The following is a 14,522-nucleotide window of genomic DNA, read 5'->3' on the forward strand; positions in this document are numbered from 1 at the left end:
AAAAGAAGATTTAATGATCTGGACAAAAAGGAACCTTGGGGCTGGGTCAACTGGGAAATGCATTGTGCCGATGCAGTTCTAGTCTCTGCCAGTGGTCTCTTCTCCTGTGGTTCCTACTCCATCCTTTTCTTCATGGAGTGACAATGTGTTAGCAATATCTGATAGATGTTTTGGTGAAAACAAGCTCAGAAAGCAAACTGCCAGCTCTTTAACCTTTTTTGAAAGGCACTTGTGAAGTCTCCTCTCCTTGGGATCGATTTGCTGTCTGTTGGGATTCACCTTCCATCCTATTCATCACAGATGCTTTCCTGTCCATCCAAGAATGTTCCTTTCTCCCTCTCCTCTTTGACTTTCTTGAGGAGAACTGTGTGTTAAACATTCATGGATTCTTCACCTCTTTGGAAACCTCACTTGAGGCTTCTGTGGTGCTTCCTTCAGTCGGCTCAAGCTGATCCTTATTCCCTTGGCTAGAGGCCAGAAAGAAAGAAATGTAGGCCTTCCTCTCAGTGAACATTCTACAGATAGCTGCACAGAAGTCCTAAGGGCTACTTCCTTTGCACACAGACAGGGCATCTGTCTGTCACATTTTCTCATTTTGGTTTTCCTATTACAGCCCTGCCACATGAATGCTCTTATATCATATTACCAGTAGCAATAGTAGATGCTAAGTAGGCTTCATTGTAGGGTCCCTACAGGTGTCATACAGAAATGAACCCCACAAAGAGATAAGAATGAAGACCCAGTGCAGATTGATCTTGTCAACCTAGCTCAGACCTTAGGAAGTCTAACACCAGGTGATTCATTATCTGCTTGACAGACCTACAGTCAGCTGTTACAGATCTACAGTCAACTGTGATAGACCTATAGTCAGCTGTGACAGACCTACAGTCAGCTGTGACAGACCTACAGTCAGCTGTGACAGACCTACAGTCAGCTGTGACAGATCTACAGTCAGATATGACAGACCTACAGTCAGCTGTGACAGACCTACAGTCAGCTGTGACAGACCTACAGTCAGATATGACAGACCTACAGTCAGCTGTGACAGACTTACAGTCAACTGTGACAGACCTACAGTCAGATGTGACAGATCTACAGTCAGATATGACAGACCTACAGTCAGATATGACAGACCTACAGTCAGCTGTGACATCTACAGTCAGATATGACAGACCTACGGTCAGCTGTGACAGATCTACAGTCTGATATGACAGACCTACAGTCAGATATGACAGACCTACAGTCAGCTGTGACAGACCTACAGTCAGCTGTGACAGACCTACAGTCAGCTGTGACAGATCTACAGTCAGATATGACAGACCTACAGTCAGCTGTGACAGACCTACAGTCAGCTGTGACAGACCTACAGTCAGATATGACAGACCTACAGTCAGCTGTGACAGACTTACAGTCAACTGTGACAGACCTACAGTCAGATGTGACAGATCTACAGTCAGATATGACAGACCTACAGTCAGATATGACAGACCTACAGTCAGCTGTGACATCTACAGTCAGATATGACAGACCTACGGTCAGCTGTGACAGATCTACAGTCTGATATGACAGACCTACAGTCAGATATGACAGACCCACAGTCAGCTGTGACAGACCTACAGTCAGCTGTGACAGATCTACAGTCAGCTGTGACAGACCTACAGTCAGATATGACAGACCTACGGTCAGCTGTGACAGATCTACAGTCAGATATGACAGACCCACAGTCAGCTGTGACAGACCTACAGTCAGATATGACAGATCTACAGTCAGATATGACAGATCTACAGTCAGCTGTGACAGATCTACAGTCAGATATGACAGACCTACAGTCAGCTGTGACAGACCTACAGTCAGCTGTGACAGACCTACAGTCAGCTGTGACAGACCTACAGTCAACTGTGACAGACCTACAGTCAGCTGTGACATCTACAGTCAGATGTGACAGATCTACAGTCAGCTGTGACAGATCTACAGTCAGCTGTGACAGACCTACAGTCAGCTGTGACAGACCTACAGTCAGCTGTGACAGATCTACAGTCAGCTGTGACAGACCTACAGTCAGATATGACAGACCTACAGTCAGCTGTGACAGATCTACAGTCAGATGTGACATATCTACAGTCAGATATGACAGACCTACAGTCAACTGTGACAGACCTACAGTCAGATATGACAGATCTACAGTCAGATATGACAGACCTACAGTCAACTGTGACAGACCTACAGTCAGCTGTGACAGACCTACAGTCAGCTGTGACAGATCTACAGTCAGATGTGACATATCTACAGTCAGCTGTGACAGACCTACAGTCAGCTGTGACAGATCTACAGTCAGCTGTGACAGACCTACAGTCAGATATGACAGACCTACAGTCAGCTGTGAGAGATCTACAGTCAGCTGTGACAGATCTACAGTCAGATGTGACATATCTACAGCCAGCTGTGACAGACCTACAGTCAGCTGTGACAGATCTACAGTCAGATATGACAGACCTACAGTCAGCTGTGACATATCTACAGTCAGCTGTGACATATCTACAGTCAGCTGTGACAGACCTACAGTCAGATATGACAGACCTACAGTCAGCTGTGACAGACCTACAGTCAGATATGACAGATCTACAGTCAGATATGACAGACCTACAGTCAGATATGACAGACCTACAGTCAGCTGTGACATATCTACAGTCAGATATGACAGACCTACAGTCAGATATGACAGACCTACAGTCAGATATGACAGACCTACAGTCAGATATGACAGACCTACGGTCAGCTGTGACAGATCTACAGTCAGATATGACAGACCCACGGTCAGCTGTGACAGACCTACAGTCAGATATGACAGATCTACAGTCAGATATGACAGATCTACAGTCAGCTGTGACAGATCTACAGTCAGATATGACAGACCTACAGTCAGCTGTGACAGACCTACAGTCAGCTGTGACAGACCTACAGTCAGCTGTGACAGACCTACAGTCAGATATGACAGACCTACAGTCAGCTGTGACAGACCTACAGTCAGATATGACAGACCTACAGTCAGCTTGACATATCTACAGTCAGATGTGACAGACTTACAGTCAGATGTGACAGGCACTCTCAGATGTGACGTAACCAGATGCACGTTGGTGACATCAAGGCTGATGCTCCACCATTTTCTTTCCCTTTTGTTTTGTTTTTGTGTCTAGGGGGTTTGTTTTTATTTTTTGTAGATGTTCTCTTATTCTCATCCTCTAGTTAACCGACAAATATGAATTTTAAGAAGACAAAAGCCTCTCCATTTTTAAATACAGGCACACCCACAGTGGTCTGTGATCACCCACATGAAGGAATGGCCGCTGGACCATCAGCCTCTGGAGTAGAGCTGTGTGCTTGGCACAGCCCCCTTGTTTGGGTTCTTGCAGGCTTGCATAGCATTCTTTAGCTCTAACTACAGCAGCCATAAAAATAGCCAGGATGGAGCCCAAGAAAGGGACCGTGCAACCTTATGCCAATATTAGATCCCAAAGGAGATCACAGGAGGTCCAGGTACTTCGCAGATGCTTTATTCAACATGGAAAGCAGTGTACACGAGACGGACAGGGCAGGCAGTTGCAGCATGAGTCTTGGGAAAGGGCCTCTGAGTGGCAGCTCGCAGGTGCACTGACGCATGTTTGTATACTCTGTGACTCAAAATCCCACTCGATGAGAAGGGAAAATCAAAACAGGCGAGCGTCAGTGCTGACAAGAGCTTCCTAGACCAGGTGCTCTTTCTCAAATCATCTACAAATAACTTGGGGTCCCTTTTGTGTGTGTGACCTTCAGGATGGGTTAAGGCTTGGATTTGAAGTGTCCCCAAAAGCTGATGGGTTAACGGCCTGCTCCCTGGCTTGGGGTCCCGAAGAACCTGGGTCACTGGTGCTGATACCACTGGCACTTTGCTTTAGTGGGTTCTGGGGCTGTGCCCTTGAAGGGAATATCCAGCCCTTCTGCGGCTTCCTGTCTCCTGTGAGGTGAGAGGAGAGCCTCTGCCTTGTCTTCCTGCAGCCCTGACGTGCTTGTCACAGGCCCACAACACGGAGCTCAAATAAAAATTAGAATATTTTAATAAAATGATGTCACAAATTAGAATTCTTATGGGATATGGACCACCGTTTCTCTTTGGGCAAAAGTATGTTTCGGTTTCTTGATGCTTTTCCCTCTAATCCCTCTCCTGCCACCAGCAGAGATTGTTGATCATATTTCAATGTTACAAACACTATTGATTCCCTTTTGTAGACAATGAAACTAGGATTATGGAGTTCAAGCATCCTTTCTCCACCAATAGGAGGTGACCACCCATACCAACTTCCAACTATGGCATGACATCATTAACATTCCCTTGACTTATTTTTTGACTTGTAAACATTGAATACAGAAGATAAAATTTGGGAAAAAAAGACTAATAACATAAAAGAATAAGTGATATGGAAATGAAATGTCTACTTACTGCTTTCTTTCCTCAAATTTATCTGAAAATCGCCAGTGCACTCTTAATTAGTAAAGGTTGCTGGTCATGTATTGCAACTCAGGATAATGCAGCCTCTGTTGACCTTGCCACCTTGTCCAGAGCGTCAGGAAGAAGGTGACCTTAACAACTTGGTAGCATTATGACAGCCAGCTACAAGCTCTCTGCTATTAAAAGAATTCACATTGGAAAAAGTCCTTCCTAGATGTGGAATTTAATCACTGCTAAATAAACTTCGAGTGAGAAAATAAGAAAAACAACCCCCAAGCCAATGATGACAAATAGTGAATGTGGTACTTAATATAGACGACCACATGACAGAACCTGGAGCCACCCAGGAGACGAGCCTCGGGGTGTGCCTGTGACGGGTTGCCCAGATTAGGTTCGTGGACCTGGTGACATCCACCCTCAATATGGGCATGAGCACTCAAGGAAACGGGATCTGAGCTGAATATAGAGGAGAAAGTGAAATGAGGGCCAGCGTTCATCTTCCTCCACCCTCGGACTGCAGGTACCGCGTGAGCAGCTACCCCATGCTCCGCTGTCATTCCCTCTCCACCAAGGGGTGAGACAAACTAAGCCCTTTCAAAGCTGCTTTTGTCATGGCACTTTTATTATGGCAGTAGGAAAGTAATTAATACGATAGGGTTGGTAAAGAAAGGCCTCAATGAAGAGCGTAAGACAGATCAACGGTACTGAAGAAAGGTGTTTTCGGGAGAGAGTTGGGTGAAAATCCCTTTCAGTCACCCTGTAAGGCACTTCAGCGCTTGCAAGAACCTGGCACGCTGAAAACGTGGCTATGGAACAGAGGCAGTGGCCAGCAGGGCGATAAATGAGTCACTATCCAAATGCATGAGGAGTTGTTCAGAAATGCAGACAGGCATTCAGCTGTGACGGTGGAGGTCAAGATGGAGAGTCAAGAGATTAAAAGACTTACGAAGAAAAGTAATTTCACAAGGCTGCTGAGTCCAGCAGGAGAGAGTAAAAACCAGCAAGATTCAGAAAGAAGAGAGGCAAGTCGGAGATGGGGAATAAAAAGTAAAAGCTTGGGAGAGTGTGGGGAGCATTCTGGAATATGCAGAGACCTACGCTGACAGACATGGTAGGGCTGATAGGTGAACCAAGAGTTTAGCCACTGTGGTAAAGATTTAGGACAATCCACGAGCAAGGAGTAATTAGTTACTCAGATATGCAAGGAGTTAAGTGTTGGTCACCCAGGCTTTGTGGACTTCCCATGGGAGGCCTTGCCCTCTCTGAGGAGTGGCGTGGGGATGGTGTGGGGAGAGGTTGGGAGGATGAGAGGGAGAGGGAACTGGGATAGGTATATAAAATAAGATTGTTTTAAAAATAAAAAAGATAGAATGCTGGTCTCCAAAAGATGCGCCCACATCTTATTTCTAGAAAAGTTGGTACCACGGTACTTGGAAGTAGCCTTTGCATTTGTAAAGATCTTGGCCACAAGGGTCCGAGATAGAATTACCCAGCTGGTTACTAAATCCAGCCACACATGACCTTAAAAGAGAAAAGCAGAGAGGGGTGTGAAAGCTGACGGCAATTGTGAAGCCAACAGGTTGAGACTGAAGCAGTGCTGCCACAAGTCAGGCCCGCTTAGCTGGAAGAGGCAGGCGCTCCCTTTCTCCAGCCTTCAGAGAGCTGTGGGCCTTGAGTCCAGCTTTGGCTTTCCAGAACTGGATGAGAAGACTTTTCTACAGTTCTAACTTGCCAAAGCTGTGGGAGCTTGTTGCACCCCTGAGGTTACCACAGCCCTCAAACTGATCATTATGAGAGGAATAGCAATGGCACAACACCCTCCATCTTACAGAACTCATGTGCAACACGATCTTACTCTAATTACAAGACAGTGGCATAGGTCTGCAATGCTCAGAAACCTGAGATTTAAAAACATAAACCCACTTCGTAAGGTTTTTCTTCTATCTCCATGTCTCTGTTCTTACTACTAACTCACAGTTCCTTACTAATGACTCTGTCCTCAAGCGCCTCCTCCTTGCCATCCACCTTTACTCAATAGTTTTGAGTGACATCCAAGTGGTCCTTGCAGATGGACTGGGAAATACATCAGAAGACGTGGAAGGGAGGAGATGTTAGAGTGCAGCGCAATGGATCGTATATTAGGGCCCTTTCCAAATTCTCCTGGGTCTCAGAAGCTGGTTTTGCAATATTGGGTTAAGAGTTTCAGACTCCTTGAGTCCCACTTTTTCTCTTTTATGAAGTAAGAGTGTTGGTTCCTACTTGGGTTGGCTTAAGAATTAAAGAACTGCATAAAACAGTTTTCAAATCTCCAAGGACATTACAAAATTCCACTTAAAAGGGTAAGAGGAAGGAGACACAGCGCTCCCAGGGGAACTCTTAGCAACGGCTTGTGCCTACCCTGTACTCCAGAACTATTAGACCTCAGCACCATTATTTTTGTTATAAATCTTCTCGAATGATTCTCATGCCTGCCGCCAGTTTTGAGAACTTCCACTGAAGTGGAGAAAGGTGATCTGGGGAGTTAAATTTATCCAGGAATGATTCCCCAAAACAACAGAAAGTTCCACTCTGTAAATGGAATGATATGAGGAAAACAGCAATTATTTGTGAGTTAATCTTGTTGCCAGCTTGTTAGGAATTGGGATCGCTATGGAACTGTACCTCTGGGTGTGTCTGTAAGGGTGTTTTTCAGACAATCTGATTTTAAGGCCAACCTGGTCTACAGAATGAATTCCAGGACAAGTGAAGTGATGTAGTGAGAACGTGTCTTAGCTAGGTTTCTACTGTTAGGAAGAGATATCATGACCATGACAACTTTTGTAAAGGAAAACATTTAATTAGGTGGTTTATAGTTTTAGAGGTTTAGTTCATTATCATCATGGCGGGTATGGTACTTTGAATGTAATTGGTCCCCATAAGCTCATAGGGAGTGGCACTATTAGGAGGTGTGGCTTTGTTGGAGTAGGAAGTGTGTCACTGTGGAAACAGACTTTGAGGTCTCATATATGCTCAAGGCAGCCCATTGTTTCAGTTCACTTCCTGTTTCCTGTGGGATCAAGATGTAGAATTCTCAGCTCCTCCTTCAGCGCTATGTGTGCCTGCATGCCACCATACCTCCCCACCATGATAATAGACTAAACCTCTGAAACTATAAAGCCACTCCAATTAAATGCTTTTCTTGATAAGAGCTCTTAAGGTTATGGTGTCTGTTTATAGCAGTAGAAACCCTAAGACAACAGTTGGACTGGAGTGTTGCTGTGATTGGCCTGACCATGCTTTTGTTTGAAGTAATATGGACCTTGGGACTGTGGATTAGAAAATCAGTTGAACACTTTAAGTGCTGCCTAATGGGTCATCCTAGTAGAAGCATGGAGACAGTGGTGCTGAGGGTGATCTGAACCATGGGTGCCTGGATCAAGAGGTTTCAGAAAAGAATAATATGTGACCTAGAGATCATTCTTGTGATATTTCAGTGAAGAATGTGACTGTTTTTTGCCCTTGTCTGAAGAGTCTGCCTGAGGCTAAAGTGAAGAGTTTTAAATTAATTGCATTGGCTAAGTTAATCTCGAAACAGTTAGTATAGACTCTGTCATGTGGCTATTAGTAGTAACACTAATGAAGATTTATAATGAAAAGGAGCAAGCTCAGAAAGGAAAAAAATACACAATTTGAGGAGAAAAGGAGCACCAGGAAGTAGAATAAAGTCAAGTTCTGTGTTCAAGAAGATAAACAGATTAAGAAATAGAATAAAGGGAGTTGTGACCTCAAGACAAGATCCCACAAGCTAAGTTTCCAATTTGCCTACATTTTGAAATGGTAGTGTAGATCCTGTGCCAGTATGTGTTTCAAGTACGTGATCTGTTTTTTGATTTTGATTTTATGGGGTATTACTTTGAACTTGGGACTTTAAACATTACTGATACTATGTTAGACTATGGGGACTTTTGAAGTTAGACTGTATGAATTTTGAATTATGATATTGTTACAAGTTTATGTCTACCAGGGAGTAGTATGTGGTTGTGCCCCCCAAAAGCTTAGGATGTGGTACCATTAGGAGGTGTGGCCTTGTTGGAGGAAGTGTGTCACATGAAGATAGGCTTTGAGGTCCCATAAATGCTCAAGCCACACCCAGTGAAAAGACTTGGTAACTCAGCATGCAGTTCTAAGAACTGTTTTAAAAGTATGTGTGTGGAAACATCACTGGGGAGTGACATCACTGGGAAGGTACATCAGTGGGCAAGAAGACCTGATCCTGTAAAAGAAGATCCATAGGGGAGTATTGGGAGGAAGAGATGGGGAGACGCCAATGCAAGAATTCACCCAATATCTGAAAAACAACACGAAACCACCAGAAGCCAGCGACCTCACAACAGGAGGACATGAACACCTTAATCAAGAAGAAGTAGAAAAAACTGACTTCATGAAAGTGATTGACACCCTTAAACAGCATATAAAAAACACCCTTATAGAAATGGATGAGAAGTATAACAGAAAGTTCGAGGAATTGAGTAAATCAGTGAATGATACCCTAGGAAACCAAGGAAAAACAATCAAGCAGATAATGGAAACAGTTCATGACTTGAAAACTGAAATGGAGGCAAAGAAGAAAACACAAACAGAGGGCCGGCTGGACATGGAAAATCTAGGTAAACGAATAGAGACTACAGAAACAAGCATAACCAGCAGAATATAAGAGATAGAAGAAAGAATCTCAGATTCTGAGGATAACATAGAGAAAATAAACACACTGATCAAAGAAAACAGCAAGTCCAACAAACTCTCATCACAAAACATTCAGGAAATATGGGACACAATAAAAAGACCAAACCTAAGAATAATTGGAGTAGAAGAAGGAGAGGAAGTGCAGCTCAACGGTCCAGAAAATATACTTAATAAAATTATAGAAGAAAACTTTCCCAACCTGAAGAAGGATGTACCTATGAAGGTTCAAGAAGCATACAGAACACCGAATAGGCTGGATCAAAAAAAAAATCCCCTCGCCATATAATAATCAAAACACAAAATATACAGAATAAAGAAAGAATATTAAGAGCTGCAAAGGAAAAAGGCCAAGCTACTTATAAAGGTAAACCTATCAGACTTACACCTGACTTCTCTATGGAAACCATGAAAGCCAGAAGGTCCTGGATAGATGTACTGCAAAAACTAAGAGACCACGGATGCAAGCCCAGACTACTATATCCAGCCAAGCTTTCGTTCACTATAAATGGAGAAAACAAAATTTTCCAGGATAAAAACAAATTTAAACAATACATAGCCACAAATCCAGCCTTACAGAAAATAATAGAAGGAAAATCACTAACCAAGGAGTCCAACAATGACCACAATAACTCAGACATCTAGAGACCCTTCATCAACACAAACCAAAGAAGGGAAACACACAAACCCTACTACTAAAAAAATGACCGGAGTTAACAACCACTGGTCATTAATATCACTTAATGTCAATGGGTTCAACTCACCTATAAAAAGGCACAGGCTAAGTGATTGGATACGAAAACAGGATCCAACATTCTGCTCTCTACAAGAAACACACCTCAACCAAAAAGACAGGCACCTACTCAGAGTAAAGGGCTGGGAAAAGGCTTATCAAGCAAATGGACCTAAGAAACAAGCAGGTGTGGCCATACTAATTTCTAACAAAGTTGACTTCAAACTTAAATCAATCAGAAGAGATGGAGAGGGACATTTTATACTCATAACAGGAACAATTCATCAGGAAGAAGTCTCAATCCTGAATATCTATGCCCCTAATATAAAAGCACCCACGTACGTAAAAGAAACATTACTAAAACTCAAGGGAGCCATCAAACCGCACACACTAATAGTAGGAGACTTCAACATTCCTCTCTCACCAATGGACAGGTCAATCAGACAGAAACCTAACAGAGAAATTAGAGAATTAATGGAAGTAATGAAGCAAATGGACTTAACAGACATCTATAGATTATTCCACCCAAAGAGGAAAGAATATACCTTCTTCTCTGCAGCTCATGGAACCTTCTCGAAAATTGACCACATACTCGGTAACAAAGCTAACTTACACAGTTACAAAAAAATATTACTAACCACCTGTGTCTTATCAGATCACCATGGATTAAAGATAGAATTCAACAACAATGCTACCCCCAGAAAGCCTACAAACTCATGGAAACTGAACAGTCAACTACTGAACCATACCTGGATTAAGGAAGAAATAAAGAAAGAAATTAAAGTCTTCCTGGAATTCAATGAAAATAAAGAAACAACATACTCGAACTTAAGGGACACTATGAAAGCAGTCCTAAGAGGAAAGTTCATAGCACTAAGTGCCCACTTAAAGAAAACAGAGAAAGCACATATTGGAGACTTAACAGCCCACCTGAAAGCTCTAGAAAAAAAAGAAGCAGACTCACCTAGGAGGAGTAGAAGACTGGAAATTATCAAACTGAGGGCTGAAATCAACAAAATAGAAACACAGAAAACAATCCAAAGAATCAATGAATCAAAAAGCTGGTTTCTGGAGAAAATCAACAAGATTGACAAACCCCTATCCAAACTAGTCAAATGGCAGAGAGAGAATTTGCAAATTAATAAGATCAGAAATGAAAAGGGGGACATAACCACAAACACAGAGGAAATTCAGAGAGTCATTAGATCTTACTACAAAAGCCTGTATGCCACAAAACTGGAAAATGTAAAAGAAATGGACACTTTTTTAGATAAATACCATTTACCAAAATTAAACCAGGACCAGGTGAACAATCTAAACAGACCTGTCAGTCGCGAAGAATTAGAAGCTGTTATCAAAAACCTCCCTACCAAAAAAGCCCAGGGACAGATGGTTTCAATGCGGAATTCTACCAGAACTTCCAAGAAGACCTAATACCTATACTCCTCAATGTATTCCACAATATAGAAACAGAAGGGTCATTACCAAATTCCTTTTATGAAGCTACAGTTACTCTGATACCAAAACCACACAAAGACTCAACCAGGAAAGAGAATTACAGGCCAATCTCACTCATGAATATTGACGCAAAAATCCTCAACAAAATACTGGCAAACCGAATCCAAGAACACATCTGAAAAATTATCCATTATGATCAAGTAGGCTTCATTCCTGAGATGCAGGGCTGGTTCAACATACAAAAATCTATCAATGTAATCCAGCATATAAATAAACTGAAAGAAAAAATCCATATGATCATTTCATTAGATGCTGAAAAAGCATTTGACAAAATTCAACATCCATTTATGTTAAAAGTCTTGGAGAGATTAGGGATACAAGGGTCATACCTAAATATAATAAAAGCTATATACAGCAAGCTGACAGCTAACATCAAATTAAACGGAGAGAAACTCAAAGCCATCCCGCTTAACTCAGGAACACGAAAAGGCTGTCCACTCTCACCATACCTCTTCAATATAGTGCTTGAAGTTCTAGCAATAGCAATAAGACAACATAATGGGATCAAGGGGATTCGAATTGGAAAGGAAGAAGTTAAACTTTCGTTATTCGCAGATGATATGATAGTGTACATAAGCGACCCCCAAAACTCCACCAAAGAACTCTTAAAGCTGATAAACAGCTTTAGTAATGTGGCAGGATACAAGATCAACTCCAAAAAATCAGTCGCCCTCTTATACACAAAGGATATGGAAGCAGAGAGGGAAATCAGAGAAGCTTCTCCATTCACGATAGCCACAAACAGCATAAAATATCTTGGGGTAAATCTAACCAAGGAAGTGAAAGATCTATTTGACAAGAACTTTAAGGCATTGAAGAAAGAAATTGATGAGGATACCAAAAAATGGATGGACATCCCTTGCTCTTGGATTGGGAGGATCAACATAGTAAAAATGGCAATTCTACCAAAGGCAATTTGTAGATTCAATGCAATCCCCATCAAGATCCCATCAAAATTCTTCACAGATCTGGAGAGGACAATAATCAACTTTATATGGAAAAACAAAAAAAACCCAGGATAGCCAAAACAATCCTATACAATAAAGGATCTTCTGGAGGCATTACCATCCCTGACTTCAAACTCTATTACAGAGCTACAGTAATGAAAACAGGGTGGTACTGGCATAAAAACAGAGAAGTCGACCAATGGAATCGTTTAGAAGACCCGGATTTTATCCCACAAACCTATGAACAACTCATTTTCGATAAAGGAGCTAAAAGTATACAATGGAAGAAAGAAAGCATCTTCAACAAATGGTGCTGGCACAACTGGATGTCAACCTGTAGAAGAATGAAAATAGACCCATATCTATCACCGTGCACAAAACTCAAGTCCAATTGGATTAAAGACCTCATTATCAGCCCGAAAACACTGAACCTGATAGAAGAGAAAGTGGGAAATACCCTACAACAGATGGGCACAGGTGATCGCTTCTTAGGTATAACCCCAGAAGCACAGGCATTAAGGGCAACATTGAATAAATGGGACCTACTTAAACTGAGAAGCTTCTGTAAAGCAAAGGACACTGTCACTAAGACACAAAGGCAACCTACTGACTGGGAGAAGATCTTCACCAACCCCGCAACAGACAAAGGTCTGATCTCCAAAATATATAGAGAACTCAAGAAACTAGACTTTAAAATGCTAATTAACCCAATTAAAAAATGGGGCACTGAACTGTGATGGGATAATAGATTTGTAATTGTGAGTTACTGTTGTTAGACAAATATATTGATATAGATTCTTGTATATTGATACAAAGTTAAAATGTATTGACTATTGTATGGATTCATGTTTCTACCTCTATTTAAAACATTTTTTATGTATTGACATATATTGTATTGATATATATTGTATATATTTACCATATTGCAGTGTACATTTCTATCTCTGATTAAGATACTTATATAGTGTTTGTGTATTGATATATATTTACCTACTGCAATGTATATTTGTACATTGTTTATATTTGGAGGTCATTGTCCTCATTTGTTTCACAGTCGTTTATTGTCTTAGTCTTTAAGTTAGATAGATATTGAGAATTATATAGACTAATAGTCATCTAAGTTTGTCATTTATAATTAGACTAATCAGGTTCTTTAGATATATAGAGATTATACTCAGTATAGATAGATAATCTTCAACTTCTTCAAAGAGCTGTAGAAAATGGCCTTTAATCTAACTCAGAGTTTTGTGGTAGTGAGACACAATTGCTCCTGGCAACACCACTCTATTCCCGAGAGAATGTTGAGCACCAAAGACACTCCACCTGGAGCATTTCTTTTTGGCAGAACTGGCCTTGGGGCAAAGAAATGCCCATACCTCAACCACTGACAAAGATACAGAGCATGCATCAATGGATAAAACAGGGCTGTCTTATCCTGCCAAGACAGGGTAAGATAGTTTTGAAAGTTGCTTGCCTTTGAAAATGGTGTGTCAGTTATGTTAGGCCTTAGCCAAAGTTGGTTGCTTCAACGCTGCTAATGTGACTTTGGGTGATTGCCTAGGTAGCTAGTTGTCTCTGTGATTTGTTGCATGTTTTGGAAGTTGTTTTACTGAACTTCCTAATTACCCAGGTAACATTATTTCCCTTCTCAGATCTTTGATGGGGTTGAAGACTATATAAATGTAGTTACTTTCTCTCATGACTTGGCCAAGTTATTTATTATACAAGACCTAAGCTAGTTAGAATAGGATATTTGTACTTATTGTATATAATTTCATAGTAGGTTTAGAACTCTCTTATTTAAACAGAAGGGGGAGGTGTTGCGGGAGGTCCTCCCACTCCTCCAGCCTATAGCCGCTGAGATACCAGCCCCTTGGGGCGTGGTCTCTCTCCCTTTAAAAAAGCGGCCACTTCCCTCTCCTCTCTCTCTTCACTTCCTGCTCCGCGGGCGACTAGACTCCTGGTCGCGTAGAGGGCTGTTGCCTGGGACAGTGATCTGTAAGTTTTTCCCCTTTAAATAAATATCACCCAAATTGGTGTGGCATTGTTTGTGACTTACGCCTTCAGAACTGAACAGAGAATTCTCAACAGAAGAAGTTCAAATGGCCAAAAGACACTTAAG

The sequence above is a fragment of the Microtus pennsylvanicus genome, chromosome 7 (assembly GCF_037038515.1).
Source record: "Microtus pennsylvanicus isolate mMicPen1 chromosome 7, mMicPen1.hap1, whole genome shotgun sequence".
In the NCBI taxonomy this organism is placed as follows: Eukaryota; Metazoa; Chordata; class Mammalia; order Rodentia; family Cricetidae; genus Microtus; species Microtus pennsylvanicus.